The 17,392-nt window shown below is 36.0% G+C and overlaps 1 pseudogene; it reads right to left on the bottom strand.

Moving 5' to 3' along the window:
* Positions 1 to 270: 270 nt before the first annotated feature.
* LOC128779991 (glyceraldehyde-3-phosphate dehydrogenase-like) lies at positions 271 to 1,377 on the bottom strand (annotated as a pseudogene).
* Between the last annotated feature and the right edge of the window lie 16,015 nt (positions 1,378 to 17,392).

The following is a 17,392-nucleotide window of genomic DNA, read 5'->3' on the forward strand; positions in this document are numbered from 1 at the left end:
AATGACAGGCCTTCTGACATATGGGAAAACATCAATTATGTAAACTTAGAGCTTTGGAAGAAAACAAAATAAGTGTTGCTGTACATATTGGTTTGCTTTCCTCATATAACTTCCTTTAAATCAAAGTATTCTATACCACAATGTTTCTGAAATGTTTTCAGGTTTCTTTTGGGGGTGGGTGGGTACGATGAACTCTATTGATGGAGCCTGACAAGGGAGGGCTGCCTAAGCCCCTCCCCTCTTCAGGGGGTCTGGGTTGGAAACTGGAGGTCAGGAGATTCTCAATGTGTTGGGGGATTGATTTGGGGCAAGGACTCCCCAGCAGCTGAAGGTTTCTCTTCCTGTCACTGGGGCTGGTGGTCCAGGGGGTTCTAATTCCTTGGAGGCCATGTGGACCATAAGGTCCATCACCCTGTTCTGTAGTCAAATTCACTGTCATACCAGGAAACGAGCTTGACAAAGTGTTCACTGAGAACAGTACCAGCCCCAGCATCAAAGGTGGAGGAGTGGGTGTCACTGTTAAAGTCACAGGAGACAACCTGGTCTTCAGTATAGCCAGGATGCTCTTGAGGGGGCCTTCTGATGCCTGCTTGAACACCTTCTTGGTGTCATCATATTTGGCAGCTTTCTTCAGGCGGCAGATCAAATCCACAACTGCCACATTGGGGGTGGGGACACAGAAGTTCATGCCAGTGAGCTTCCCATTCAGCTCAGGGATAACCTTGCCCACAGCTTTGGCAGCACCAGTGGAAGCAGGGACGGTGCTCTGGGCAAACCCTCGGCTGTCACACTACAGCTTCTCAGAGGGACCAACCACACACAGTCTTCTGAAGGGTGGCAGTGATGGCATGGACTGTGGCCATGAGTCCCTCCATGATGCCAAAGTTGTCATGCTGACCTTGGCTAGGGAGGTCAAGCAGTGGGTGGTGCAGGAGGCATTGATGACAATCTTGAGGGAGTTGTCATACTTGTCATGGTTCACACCCATTACAAACATGGGGGCATCTGCAGAAGGTGCGGAGGTGATGACCCTCTTGGCTCCCCCTTCATGTGAGCTTCAGCCTTCTCCAAAATGGTGAAGACACCAGTGGGCCCCACAGCACACTCTGTACCAGCATCACCCCATTTGATGTTGGTGGGACCTCACCCCTGAAAGATGGAAATGGACTTTCTATTGATGACAGGCTTCCCATTCTCAGTGTTGACTGTGGCTTTTGAACTTGCCATGAGTAAAATCATACTGGAACATGTAGACCATGTAATTAGGTCAATGAAGGGGTCATTGATGGTGACAATATCCACTTTACCAGAGTAAAAAGCAGTCCTGGTGATCAGGCACCAAATATGGCCAAATCTGTTCACTCCGACCTTCACCATCATGTCTCAGGGTTGAGGCTGGCACTGCACAGGAAGACATGGCTGTCTGTTGAACAGGAGGAGCAGAGAGACTGTATTAAGGTTTCTAAAAGATTGCTCATGGGCCCTGACTGGTGTGGCTCAGTGGATTGAGCACCGGCCTGTGAACCAAAGGGTCACTGGTTCATTTCCCAGTCAGGGCACATGCCTGCATTGTGGGCTAGATCCCCAGGTGGGGGCATGTGAGAGGCAACCACACAAGGGATGTTTCTCTCCCTTTCTCCTTCCCTTCCCCTCTCTCTAAAAATAAATAAATAAATTCTTTTAAGAAAAGATTTCCCATGGGAATATCTCTCAACTGTACCTCTTACTTTTTCCAGCAAGGAAAAAAAAAAACAGGTGAAAAATTGTAAAGTTTTAAATAAAAGGAAGGAGAAGAAAATGACCATCTACAAATTATCTACAAATTATTGTTTATATATGCTTGGTGATAGAAATAAAAAAACATACCTCTTTTATAAGATTAAGGCTGATCACTTGAGACTTTAAGCTTTCCTAGGTCCCAGCTATCTGGTCAAGCTGCATTGCTTCATAACTGTGTAACTTTGAGAAAATCCACTCCTCTTTTTAGGCCTGTGTCCTCATTGATAAATGAGGTGATTATAACAACCAATAAAAGGTTCCCTCCAATGCACTGATGTCATAGTTTCTTAAGGTAAGCTCAAGCAGGGAATTAATTACCCTTGAGTATCTCTAACTTGTACTGACATTCACTTTCTAATGTCAATCTATGCCCTTACACACACATATCATCAAGGAAAATGAAATCATAGTGATAGTTAATGCTTAGAGTGGTCTCCACTATGTAGTGGGCACAATTTTAATTAATTCCTGAGCATTTGATCATGAAAACAACACTAGGAGATAGACAGCATCATTTACCTTCATTTTACAGCTAAGGACACCTAACCCTCTACCATAAGAGAGGTTAAAACACTTAGCCAAATTCATATAGTTAGTAACTGGCAGTTAAAATTTGAACTCAGCCAGCCTGGCACTAGATACCATGCACTCAACGACTATTTTACATTGACAACACTTCTTGATAGTAGTGGGAGAAATAATAAAAGTTCGTTTTTAAATCTTTTTATTTATTTATTTTTAATGTTTTTATTGTTGTTCAAGTACAGTTGTCTCCATTTTCCCCCCACTGTACAGCCCCGCCCCACCCATCCCCACATCCCACCCATGATCCTATCCCTTTTGGCTTTGCCCATGTGCCCTTTATACATGTTCATTGATGGCCTTTCCCCTATTATCCCTCTCCCCCCTCTTTCTCTGATAACTGTCAGTTTGCTCTTTATTTCAATGTCTTTGGTTCTATTTTGCTTGTTTGTTTGAAAAATGACATGTCAAATAGTAAATATGTACAAACCCTGTTCCCTCCACAGCAGCACAAAGTTTATATACAAATATCGAGCTATATCTTCATTGTGCTCTTTTCCCCAAAGTTAGAAACAAGCAAACTTTATTGAACTTTTTATTTGTTTCTTTCACATTTTCAAACTTAATGGAAATACAGTAAAAACTCACAAAGACTGGATTGTGCATGGTAAATTCCATCCATCCATTTGTTAAATAGTCACATCTTTGCATGGAGAAGAGGTTTACTATTTAGACATACCTGATCTGCCTTTCTGCAACTGAGCTCTTGTCTGAAAATAGGCCACAAAGTATCTTGTGTAATGTGTAAAAGTGATGTAAGTTTAACCTGTTTTAAAAACTATTGATCTTAGTTTTTCATAACAGAAAAATATGTCTCTATCTGTCATATATGTAACTAAATTTAATTCCTTCAGTTAAAGAATAGGAAAAGTTCTCTTGATCTCTTATACTTAGGTAATGCCCAATTTCTGGTGACTGATTTTGTGATTTCACACACACACACACACACACACACACAATTCACACATTCTATTTCACCATTTCCATTCTTTCTGGAGATACTTAAAGGGCAGTGCAATCTCTTTCCCACATTGCCTACAAGTTGCCTTTAGGTTCACATTCACTGGTGTTATAGTAGGTAGGTACTTAGATATTAATGAATGAGAAAGGAGCCAGACATCTAATTAAGCTAGATTAACTAAGAAGGAGCAGATTCATAGACACCCCAGTGGACAGCTACATTCTCTGCCAAATGATGCTAGTCCTGAAATAAGCAGGAAAGTCCAGTTTTTTAATCTCCCCAGGGCACAACTGGCCCCTTCCCATAGATTACCTGGAGGAATGATTAAGCAGTAAGGGGGAATTTCCTTTGGTGGGCACATGCACATTAAAAGACAAAATGGCATGGGGGGAGGTTCTACTGAGGCATGCACAATGCAAGCTATATGACGAAGGAAAACTTTGAGGCATGTGCAATAGGAACCAAAATGGTGACTATAAAGGAGAGGAGTCTAGCCTGGGAACATCTGGGGAAAGGATCAGATGGAATAAGAACATGAAATCCAGGAAGATCCAGGAAAGAGTTTGGAGAGGAGGAGGGTCGAGCACAAGCCTGTGAAGAATTATGAAGATATTAGATAGTTTGAAAGAAAGCCTGCTCTCACCCAAGTCCAAGGAAATATAATAAAAGCCTAACAAAAATCATGAGATTTTTTTTTTGTGTGTGTAGCTGTCTCTGTAACATCTGCACAGGTCTAGGTGAGGCACTGAATGTGGGCTTGATGGGAACAGAGACTATGCTGGACTATTATAGCTTCAGATAGCAGGCTAATGATTTGGCAGCACTGGGTCCAGGCCTTCCTCCTGGTGTGGTGAGAACAAGTACAGGCTTGCAGTCCCAGGGTTGGCGGGGGGGCTTCTTTCACAGCAAAATGGAGCTAAGCCACCTGGTCATGGATGAGGCAGTGCAGCAGCTTCTTCAGGGGCATCTATGTCCTCCGTGCCCTTCCATTAAATCTTGCCACTATTCTTTAAATCTTCCTACCTGCAAATCCCTGAAAAGCTTTTCCTGTGACTGCAAGAACCCATTTCCAGACCAGTCCAGCAGGCCAGCCTTGGTTTCTGTCCATGTCTGACAATACTGGTAACTATTTTACAACGGAAGAGATCAGATTAAGGTCAAGTAGTTATAATTATGATCACTCTGACTGTCTGAGTCTACACACACTGTGGAGTGGATAATTGATACAACTATCAAGATAACTCAAGGCAAAAAATTATTGCTTCAATTATCTCACTATTTCAGATGAGTGTGTTTTGAACTGAATGACTTACCTAATTGCTTCAATTTTCCACTTCACTTTGGGTGGGATGCCCCCAAGTTGCTAGGGTGCTGAACTGATGAATATGCCTACCCAAATCTCCTGTTTTCTCCCTTTCCTTTCCTGATTTTTACACTAGCATAACTTTTCAAAAATCAAGTCCTCGGTGAGAATTTTAGGTTGTATCAGACTTAGAGATTTGGTTTTGAATGTGACTTTGGGTGGTTAATGGTACCTTTCAGGACCCTCTGGAAAATTCAATAGTCTCATAAGACTATTTTCAAGCTCTGACATTCTGTGAATGTTTTTGTCTCATCGAACTAAGCTAAGAGTTATCTGGTCAGATGTAAAATGTAGGGTCAGGCCACCGATATCCATACAGATGACATCCATGCTAATGATGTTGAACATTGACAGCCTGTGGTTGGATCCCCATCTACAGAGCTGCAGTCCCAGAAACAATCTTCCCTTTGCTACAGAGCCTTTCTGGCTATGCCTTGTTCTGAAAATTTGGCTGGTAAATTGCTATAATTTTCAAAAGAAAAATATACCTTGTGTTTGTGCATACATACATTAGAGTGTCTGCTGCTGGTTCTCCTATAAAGCATTTCCTCTTCACAGCAATGACTGTTAACAGGCAGCACAGACTGGCTGTGAGGGACACCACAAGGAAAGTGAAACGAGTCTAGTGGAGTTGTCTGGAAGTGTCCAATACTTATTAAATGACTGTCAAGATGATTTTCAAAGGACTCTGTTTCACAGAGCTTTTAATGAGTTGAATTCATTTTCCATGCCAGTTACTTGGAATTCAAGTTTCTACACTAGCCTACTGTTAGCCTGTCATGTAAACACTATCAACTACTTATGTTCCTATAGAACCAAGCAGACTCAATAGCTGAGCTAGGTTTCACTTGCAAATAGAAGACTATTGATAGATTTTTCACTCTTTCTCTGGAAAAGTAGTAGTCAAACAAACTCTGTCTCCTATGTTCACCTTGTCCAGATAATATGTTAACAAACTTCTTGATGAGCTATATCATATCAGTAGAATTTCCCACACTGATTTGACAGCCATGTCTCTAAGTATTGTCTTAGCCATCTTGGAATCATTTGAATGTGGAGGGAAAAATTAATGGAACATCCCCAAACTACATTCAAATGATTTATGATGCTGTCTGTCTAAACAAAGATTTGGATATATGATCACATTTTCCAAAGTTCTTTTTGTTTGTTTGTATTTTCTCTAGGTTTACATAAATTCAAGTACAGAAGTTAAGTGCCAGATTTTTATAAAAGCAGAAATACAGATTCTACTATTCTCTGCCCTATTCCAAACCATGAGACCCATAGTTTGAAATACTTCTTCTTATTACAAATTCATAACACTTATGTAACAAATAGTCCCCTCTTATCTGTAATTTCACTTTTCATGGTTTTAGCTAGCCATGGTCAACCATGGCCTGAAAATATTAAATAAAATTCCAGAAATAAACAATTCAGGTTTAATTATTTATTTTTATTTTTATTGGTTATACTATTACAGTTGTCCCCATTCTTTTCCATTTGCCCACCTCCACCTAGCCCCACCCCCAACTCAGTCAATCACCATATCATTGTCTGTGTCCATGGGTCATGCATAAATGTTCTTTGGTTAACCCCTTCACCATCTTTCATCCAGCTCCCTGCCCCCATCCCCACTGGCAGCTGTCAGTCTCTTCCATGTGTCCATGTCTCTATTTCTATTTTGTTCTTCAGTTTATTTTGTTCATTAGATTCCACATATGAGTGAGATCATATGGTATTTGTCTTTCTCTTAGTAGCTTATTTCACTTAGCATAATGTTCTCCAGTTCCATCAGAGCTATCTAACAGAGTTAGTCATCACTATCACTAATAACATAGAGCTATGAGAAGGATACTACTGGCTAACTCCGAGACTTATTTATCCATTCATTAATGTATTCATTTATTCAATAATTTTTGTTAAAATCCTACTATTTGCCATGCTTTCAAAGAATAAAGTAATTATTATTAATAATAAAAACCCTAGCTATACCCTCATTTGCATTCTAATACTTGTATTAAGATATACACAAGAAAATAAACCAAAATTTTAACTAATAATGTTATAGTAACCAAAAAAAGTATGGAGTAAGAATCATAGGTTATAAAATAAAAGAGAATTCTTTAGGAGTTCAGGGAAGAGTTTGTTTTTGACTAAGGTGGTCAGAAAATCTTTCTATAATCACTGATTTCTGATCTGGATTTTATTCACTTGGTAGAATTTGGATAGCTGTATTATGTGTAATATACTGAATATCCCAGTGAGGAAGGTAAAAAATGCAAATGCATTCTTAGAATCAGAATTCTGTAATAGAATGTTATATAGACAGGGCTTTTTTGATTCCAAGTTTAGAAGCCCAACTCAAAATAATTTGAGCCAAAAGAGTATTTTATATTAAGGGTCTTGGAGGATCTCATAGAAATCAAAGAGAGAAATGATTATACCAGGTATATTAGGCCCCATTACCTAACTGTCCAGAGAAGCATTATAGCATAGTGATTTTGAGAGCATATTCTAGAACCCATTGCCTCAGTTCACATCCTATTCCTTTTTTTAATGTGTGTCTTTGATCAAGTTTATTAGCATCTGTTTTCACTTTCTTATCTATGAGAATGATGAAGATGATAATAATACATATTTATAGGATTGTTATAAAGACTAAATGAGTTGATGTACTATGTAAAAGTATGCAATTTTGTAAAATATGCTTTGAACATTGCCTGGTACTTAATAAGTACACAGTAAATATTGTTATTCTGAGTAAATGTGGACTAAACTTATGAGAACAATTCTATAGTATAATTAATAAATGTTATCACAGAGCTTGGGTCTAAAAAATACTATTGACCTCAAATTTGAACTTTATATATCTCAAATCTAGAGGCTTACTAATAATGTTATTTTCCCAGAAAATATTTCCAAGGCTTTCCTAAGTACTGGAATACACAGTTCAAGGTAATAAAATTTCATTTCATGAAGAAATTATAAAAAGGGTACTCTGTAGAGTATGTTCAATTTTGAAAAGTATATGAACCTAAAGGGAAAATATTTAAGTTAGGTTGAACTTTAGTTGTAGGTTTGGCATGCAGGGTTTTAATAATTGTCTGTGCTTATTCTTGCAGCCCAAGTGGTCATGACTATGATTGCACACAAGAGATCACTGATTAAATAAAATTATACATCTAAAGCATTTAGCATAGTTTTTGGCATGAAATAGATGCTCAATAAATTATAGCTATTATCATTAATATTGAAGTCTGTTGAAACCTCAGTAAGTAGGTTGTAATTCAGCTCTCTGACCACTGGGTCATCTCTTGAGAATGAATGAAACTGAAGTTCTTTTAAAGGATTTCAGATCATCCATTACCATGCTGTGTTTTATGGCTGAATAAATCAGTGGCTTTTACCTTTTGGGGAAGAAAGTGAAGAGTGGAATGTTATGAGAAAGGTCATAGATGTGAGTTTTATGAAGAGTTTTATGAAAATACCATTAGATGGCAACATTTGTTCACAAAATTGTCCTGCTATTAGTACTGTTATGTACAGTTGGTAACTTTCAGTGTAAAATCATAAAAACAAAGACTCCCAGAGCTTCAAGAGCCTGTGAAAACATAAAACACGGTGTAAGGCATATATAAGTTACTCAATAACTGCTAACATACTTGTCCCTTTCCTTTGAGATTGCATAGTTCAACCACCCCCCGCCCAATTTAACAAATGAAGAGATGAGAGGGGATGATCTGCTAAGATTATACACATAATTCTCTGGTTAAAGAGGAAATAGAATGTCTCCAAAATGTGTCAGAAGATTCAGTTTATGTTCTTCTCCATTTGAAACAAGCCATTGAACCCTGAGATTGAATTATTCGGCTATGTAATATGAAAAATAGAGCCATTTACTGAAGTAGACACAAGATACAGGAAACATTGTCCATAGGACAATGATGCCTCAGTTCCCTTCAAAGGAGGCACCTTGGGACCTCATACAGCTCTACCTATCACCATCAGCTGCCCTGTTGCATTTTCCTGAATCTCATCAACAGTCTGAAATCTCTTCCCCTTCAAAGGTCGTTTTAGTTTTGGGAAAAGCCAGAAGTTGCAGGGCACCAAATCTGGACTGCAAGGAGACTAAGTCACCTAGGTGATTTGATGTTTTACAAAAAACTCTGCAGAGATGTGATGCATGAGCAGGCACGTTGTCGTGATGAAGCGGCCAATCATCAGTTGCCCATAGCTGCAGTGTTCTGAATCATTCGAATAGTTTCCACAGAGGAATGTTCAACCTTAACCCAAATTTAGATGCAGTTTTGTTGCTCTACTCTCTCCATCATTGTAAATGCAATGGCCACACAGTACACATGCTCACTCAATGGTGTCTACTGCTCCCACTGACTAGTATAGTGAAGTTGTCATTCTTCACACATGCACATTCCAGTCAACTCTCCTTCGCTGCCAGGTTACATCGATGTCATATAAATGGCTGGACTTTTTCTGGACAGACTCCGTATATAACAACACGAATAATGAGATGTCCTTCTCTTTAAAAAGCAACACTACCGAAAGCAACCTATACAACTTATGGAAGTCCCACCTTGTGAACAAAGTCTCTGCCCCAGCTACTCTACCCCACTTCTCCCCAGTCTGCTAAACAATGGTCCATGCAAGGAAATGTATAAATTAATTACAAATTCTCCTAGATCTAGAAGACACTTTGTCCAGACTTTTCCCCCAAACAAGAATTCCTTTTCTATCATCCCTAACATGTTTTATCTTCGGCAAGCTAAAATTTCCAGCTCTTTCAGCAGTCCTTTGTGTGATTGCTTTCTGAAACTACTAGAGACACTATAATTAGACAGAGTCAGTGTTGATGTACCAACTGTAATAGACTGGATTATTGGTCCTAATTTTTCAATTCCTTGTTAAGAGAACTATACATGCACACACTTTGACAGGTCCATTTGTAGTATCTTCCAATATGGTTGTAGTATATCTGACCTTGTGACTTATTTTGGCCAATGAAAGGTTATTGGAATGATACCAGTAGATGTTTAAAATAGATGGGCATTATTTGGCCTGCCCTACTGTGATCTGTCATAATAAATATATGCCATACTGGTTCAAGAAGAAAAATGAGGAAAATGAGGAACAGATTTAAATCCAATCCATTTTGTGTCCGAGTCCAATCAACCCAGAGTTTAAGTCAGCTTGGCAAATGAGTCAAAGACCCATGAGTGAGAATTATAAAAGCTTGAGTTGTGATTCACTGTGGTTTTGGGGTGGTTTACTACATAGTATTATTAAAACAATAGCCAAACAAGACACCCTCTGGTTGACTACTGAGCAAAGCCACAGTTGCTCAAAATCCAAGAATGACTTACGACAGTAGATTTCTTCATTTTATTGAATATTTTTTCTTTTACAGAAGTCACTCTTTTTTTAAATTAATTGATTTATTTTTATTCAGTTACTCTTAATGTATGACAGAATTTAATTTTATATCTTTCCTTTTTTATAGAGGTATGCTTGACATACAAAAACTGTGCATATTTAATGAATATATGATGAGTTTGAAGATAAGTATCTATGTTGTCACAGATGGCAGTATTTCCTTCTTCTTAATATATATAATATTCCTTTGTGTTTATATACCACATGGCCTTTATCCATTCATCTGTTCAGGGATATTTAGGCTATTTCCATATCCTTGCTATTGTAAACAATTCTGCAATCAACACAGGTAGGTAGATGTCTCCTTGAGATACTCATTTCATAATTTTTAGGTATAAATCCAAAAGTACTAAATTATATGGTAGTATTATTTTTAATTTTTTTAGGAACCTCTATACTGTTAATGGCTGTACCAATTTTCATCCCCAGCAACAGTGTACAAGGATTCTCTGTTCTCCACATCCTTGCTAATACTTGTTTTCTTTTTCTTTCTTCTTTTTTTTGATAATAACTATCCTAATAAGTGTGAGGAGATATCTAATTGTGGCTTTGATTTACATTTCCTTGATGATTAGTAAAGTTGAGCACATTTGATCGAGCTGTGAAATATTTAGAAAAATATTTATTCAGTTATTTTGCCTGTTTTTAAAAATACTTAAGAATATGGTTTTTGTCCCTCACCACCTGGCTTATTTCACCAGACAATTGTAACTGAATAACAATAAAAAAATACTAAAAAATAATAATAATAAAATAAAAAATACTTAAGAATAGATTTAACCTAGTAAGTGAAATACTTGTATAAAAGCTGGTGAACAAAATTGAACAAAAAACAAATAAATGAAAAGACATACAGTGTTCATGGGTTGGAATAAATAATATTGTTAAAATATTAATATTATCCAAAGTAATCTAGAGATTTAGAGAAATCTCTTTCAAAATTTCAATGATATTTTTTTGAGAAATAGAAAAATATAATCCTAAATTTTATATGGAACTACAAAAGACCCCAACTAGCCAAAACAATCTTGAACAATGCAGAAGGCATTACACTTTGTGATTTCAAAATATATCACAAAGTTATGGTACTGTCATAAAAAAGACATTGACCGATGGGACAAAATAAAGAGATCAGAAATAAATCCATACATTCATGGAAAACCTATCTTTGACAAGGGAAGAAATAATACACATCAGGGGAGGGAATGTCTTCAATAAATTGTGTTAGGAAAACTGTACATACACATGCAAAAGAATAAAATTGAACATTTATCTTACATTGTACACTAAAATTAACTCAAAATGGATTAAAGACTTAAACATAATACCTGAAACTGTAAATATTCTAAAAGAAAACAGGGATAAAATTTCTTGATATTGATCTTGGCAATGTTTTCTTGAATATGAACCCAAAAGCACAGGCAACAAAAGTAAAAATAGACTAGTGGGACTACACATACTACAAAATTCTGTACAGGAAAGAAAGCAATGAACAAAGTAGAAAAAGGCAACCTACAGAACAGGAGAAAATATTTGCAAACCACATGTCTGATAAATTGTTAATATCCAAGATATACAAGGAACTCCCTAACTCAATAGCAAAAAATAAATATCTAAATTATACTTTCTTTTTGATAAGCCTCCATCATGTGAAACTTTAGGTTGACTTAGAGGATCTGCTACTGGGTCCTGAATTCATTTTGCACAATTTGTCCTAATACTGTACAGAATGTGAATTCACTCAAATAGGAATTTTCTGAAGAAGAGAAAAATGGTTTATAAAATGGAGATTTTGTTCAAATCTACTTTCAATCTTTCTAATGCCCCTTGACAGAGTTTCTGCAGAAATTGGTTTCAATATATTTTTTCATTGTTTCTTTTTTCATTTACATGTTCCAATTTTATTTTAGAACAAATTATCTTTTTTCAAATTAAAAAAAAATCCCTGACAATGGAGCTGAAGGGAAAATATTGAAGATTTGATGGCTGCTAGAGTTAGAAGATTAAGAGACAAATTATCAAGAAATCACAACTAGGCTTCTAAATTTTTTTGCATTTCTTTCTCAGCTGCAACTAGTTATGGGGCCCAAAAGTGCACCTGCACTGTGCCACTGAATCTCCTTAAAAAAAAAAAAAAGGGGCAAGTGGCCAATTATGTTAGATTATGCACACAAGGAGCCAAGTGTGAAATGCACTTGAAATGCAAGTGAAAATGCACATCCCAAAACAGGAAGAACCCTTTAGCATGTTTAGTCTTAGGGTAGCTTATACATACTGTGTGTTTATCATTTAATAAAGGAGGCATTAGTCATGATCAGATATCAACAAACTCTTTTCTGTGAATATTCTTAATTGAAAGGCAGGTGGGCTTCTGGGGCAGGAACAGAAAGATATAGGTAATCTTCTCTTAAAATGGGAAACTACTAAGACGGTATGTAGTCCAAAGATGGTGAGTACATTACATGAGGGAATAGTCTTCCAACACAGTAGGGAGGAAAAATCAGGAAACATTTAGGTGATAGTTAGGCCTTGGTAGGGGGATACAGGGCTTGGGAAGCCAAGAGTAACTGTGCAACTAACCCAGAGATAAATGCCTAAGATAAATTTTATGCTATTCAAAATGTTTTTCAGGGGAACCTAGAGGCCTTTATAAAAATTTGGTATTCATTCATTCAATATACTAAATGTTATTCTATTAGCATGAAGCATCTAGGCTCACAAGGACTCTACAAAACCAGTGTATATTAAAATTAAGTCCTAAATTCATTTATTTTCTTTCCTTGAGGAGGAAAGTTCTAAATTCATTTATTGTGATAGTTCTAAATTCATTTATTTTCTTTCCTTGAAGAGGAAAATTTATTTTCCTTATTTACTATTCTATTTACTTGAGTGTCTGCTTTCTGAAAAAATGCTGGGAACATAAAAAGATAACTTATATAATCTAAAGACAGCTTAGAATTCTATCTTTCAAATTAAATTATGTATTAATCACTAGATCTTATTGTGTTAGTTGATTAGTAATTCATTTTCCCCTAATATTCTCAAATTATATATTTTAAATGTGGATATTGTCAAACTGCTAATGGATATTTTTCATTAGCTCTATATAATATAAATCAGTTTTAGAGAACCTAAAATGTCCCTTCGTTTGTCTTTGGTACAAGAAAACTTACTTACAAGAGGAGTGTTCTATTCCTCTTTTTGCTAGGATTTGTAGTACAATTGAGAAATTTGACTAAATTCACTTTCAAAACAAAAGAGATTAATTACTTTAACCAATATATTTTAACCAAGGTCACTATAACTGCAGTTGACATCTAGCAATCTGTTTGATTTACACCAAGATATTTTAGCTTTCCTTAAAGGAGAAATTCTAAATACAGTTAATTTGGGTGATGATAATATATAGAAGATTTTTCTTGAATTATAATAAGTAGTAATATCTGATCTAATGATCAGACAAAAATAACAATTTTATATATCATAGTTATCCTATGAAGCTTTAGATGCTTCAAGATATTACACAGGCAAATAACAATAAGTTTCAAATATAAAACAGACATGTAAATAATAACACATGAAGCTATATAGTTACCTAACAAATAAAAATCACATTGGTGACCAGTCCTTGACTAGAAAGGCTAGAAAGAAGTCTTGGTTCATGGTTATGTATTTATGGGGGTTGCCAAGTTCCTTACTTTTCTCCAAAGCATCAAATGTTAAGTTCTTACTCTAAGGACTATATTCTTTGTGTTTCTTATTTTCTTAGTGATTCTTGTCTCCATCATGATCAGTGTTTAAGTTTGTGCTGTGTTCCATTTTTCTTGCAGTTATTGTCATGGGAACAAATTAATATGTATTATGTTGTTTGGTAGTGTTGTTACAATTTTTTCCTTAAGAATGAAATTGTTTTGCCCACTTCTTTCTTGTTGCAATGTTTATTAGCAGAAGGAGATACAATGGTTTTAATGCCCAGTGCAGTCTGTGAAAGACTGTAAAGATTTAATAGACTCATAAACACAGACTTTAACCTTTTCAATATTCTGCATTTTGATAGGCTGCCCATAATGATTTATTCCTACAGTTTACCAAGACTGTAAACAGAAAGAATAGACTGGGCAGTGAATCAAACTGCAGAAATCCTGTAAAGGTCAAAATTATTCTTTCACCTAGAACAGTGATTTTCAGCCTTGTTCATCTCATAGCACATGTAAACTTAATTACTAAAATTCTGTGACACAAAAAGGATATACATTTTTGCTGATCTGACAATAGCATAGGTATAATTTTGATTGATTTACAAAAATAATAGTAGTAATTACCTACCCTTTTTTATCCAACATGACTTTTTAAAAAATCAGGTACCTATACTTGTATAATGTAATAAGGATCTCTGGTACCAAGAATTAACCAATCAGATGCAAACTTATTATTTGATGTGACCAGTAAGATACAACTCTGTTATATGACCTATGTATTTATGGTTCAAGACAGGACATTCACACCTGATGGCCATTGTTGTGCTCCTGTTGTCATTTTTTTATTTGACAATCTAAGGGAGAAGAGGTCAGCGCCCTTGAATAGTCAGGTATTGCATGTTTTAAAAATTCTTGTGGCACACTGGTTGAAAATAGCCAACCTAGAATATATAAGGTTTCACCATTTCAGGGAAAGTTTATTGGATTTAAGTTATAAATGTATACATAAACAGGATAATGTAAATTTTTAATTGATAGTGAATGCAAAAGTAATGTTTAACCCTCTTTTCTGGGAAGTCCTACATTATTATAGTGGAATTACTTTTGAATTCCCTTTCTTAATAGGAATGAAATATAATAGTCATTAAAATGCTTAAACACAGAGAATACAAGTATTAGTAGCCTATGCTTTAGGTTAGGAAATCCATGGACCTCCCTGTGTGCAAGCAATTTTGAAAGTTGGTGTGATGACACATGATTGTGTTTAATGTGTCACAAAGGATGTGTTATTAATGATAGTTGTAAGAGCAAAGTATGTGAATTATTTGTCTTTTTAAAAATTAACTGAGAACAGATTCCAGGTTGTTTTCATGATATAGCTCTGAAGCTTCTGCATTACAATTAATGTCCAGGGAATTCCATGTAACCTTGGGTAAAGCCATCAAGCATGTTGTTGATATAAATGTCAACTGTCACGTGTATTGCAGTGGGTGGGGGGTGTGGATGCTGTGAAGCACTACAGTAGTAAATACTAAAAAAAGTATTTCTTTTCCATTATATTTAGATAAAAAAGTATTTCTTTTTCCATTCTATACTTCAACTGTTCCTTATAACTATAGAATGTAGATAAAGAGGAAAAATGAGCAGAGCAACAAGAGTCAATATCAAATGAGTACTTGCCATGTGTCAGGCACTAAGTTAAGCATTTGGCATGGGTTATATTTTTAATTTTTACAACAACCTTATTTGTTAGATACAATTATTATTATTCCAATTTTACAAATGGTAAAATTCAACCCAGTATTTAAAGGGTTTGCTCGATGTCCCACACATAGTTTACCTGCAGACTTGGAATTCAAGAGGGATTGAGCAAAAAAGAAAAAAATAAGGAACTCATAGACATGGACAACAGTGTGTTGATTGCTGGTGGGGAGGAGGTGGGTAGAGATGAAAGAGGGTATAAAGGGGAGATAATGGTAATAGAAAGAATACAATAAAAATAATGTAAAAAATCAAAATTCAGAGTACAAACATATATACCCCAAAGCTGTACTGATTATAAAATTCTGGGATGTGACAGGTGCTCAATAATGTTTGTTGAATTAGTGAATGATTCTTCAGTCATTAAAACTGTATCTCCCCAGGAAGTCCATGCCTAGTTTTTGAGGGGTTATTACTTGGGTACCCAGTTAATTGTGTTGCCTTTCCTGGAGTTGGAGCTAAGACCGGTTTTGTAAACAGCCAACTCAGCTCAGAACAAGCTTAAAACCAACCAGAAAGCATTTCAGGTAAATCACCGGGGTTTCCAGAGTCAGAGTGTGTTTGTGGGCTCTATAAGTACCAGTTGACATGGGCTTATTTCTTTTATTTTAATTTATTTATTTTTATTGTTCAAGTACAGTTGTCTCCATTTCACCCCACAACAGGAGCTTATTTCTAGGTCAAGAAGAACTCATAGCTAGGCTGGTTTTATTGAGATACTGCTCCCCAACACTATCTCCCTCCCTTTCAAAAAGAAAAACCCAGAAAAATTAATGATTAATGTTTACAGTCTTGAAAATTACTGAATGTCATGAAAAGTATTTGCACCAGCTATTTTTTAATTGTTAACTTTGTTCCATGGTTTTTTAAATAAAAGTTTTATGGAGATAATTGAAGATGTACATGAAGTTGTAGGGGCTAATAAAGAAAAGTCTGTGTGCCAGGTTTCACCCAATGGCGACATCTTGCAAAACTATAATATAATATCACAACCAAGACATTGACAGATACATCTGGATTGGCTTTTGACAAACTCAAATGCATTTGCTCAGTCAATTAGGGTCCCATTGGCCCATTGCTTGTTATTGTACTTATGTGACTCTACCCCAAGTTTATCTCTGTTCCCTAAAGAGTGTGGCTAACTGCAGTGACAGTCTGTCTTAGAAGGCTTAGCTGAGAAGACAGCACAGTCATGAATTGTCCACAGTGTTTGTAGCCCATTCTTGTAAGATAAGCATACCCCTGAGTCCTATTACTTATGCTTAGTTAAGAGTGCAAATACAGGCCCCTTTAGAATGGTTTTCTTATTCATCTGATTATTTCTTCTACAAGTGTTAGGGAATATATTTCACACTGGCTATATTTCCGCTCAAATAATTGAAATTTTGAAATAGCGATACAAGGCCCACTTTGTTGAATGCAATTGGAAAGTGGAAAAACACATAAAGAAAAGATAAAAAAGACAAAATGCATTGTACACTTAATGACTTCTTGTTAGAGATTTAGTTGTCTTCAATATGGAAAAAGCATCCAAACAAGTAAACTAAGAAGTTACACTTTAATCATCAGTGTCATTTCCCCACGGGTTTCTGAATTCATATATATGATTTAACCCACTGCTAGTCAACAGAAAAGCACAGAAAAATCTCAATGAGGTTGACTTTTGTCTGGGAAAAATTTGATTATAAAAAGTGCTTGCCAGACTTGTGTTTTTCTTGTTTTCCTTTTTTAAAATTTAAATCACAATTCCCTTAAATTTTCCAACAGGAATTTTTGCCTACTGTTTTTACCATGTCATAA

The sequence above is a fragment of the Desmodus rotundus genome, chromosome X, assembly GCF_022682495.2.
Source record: "Desmodus rotundus isolate HL8 chromosome X, HLdesRot8A.1, whole genome shotgun sequence".
Lineage (NCBI taxonomy): Eukaryota > Metazoa > Chordata > Mammalia > Chiroptera > Phyllostomidae > Desmodus > Desmodus rotundus.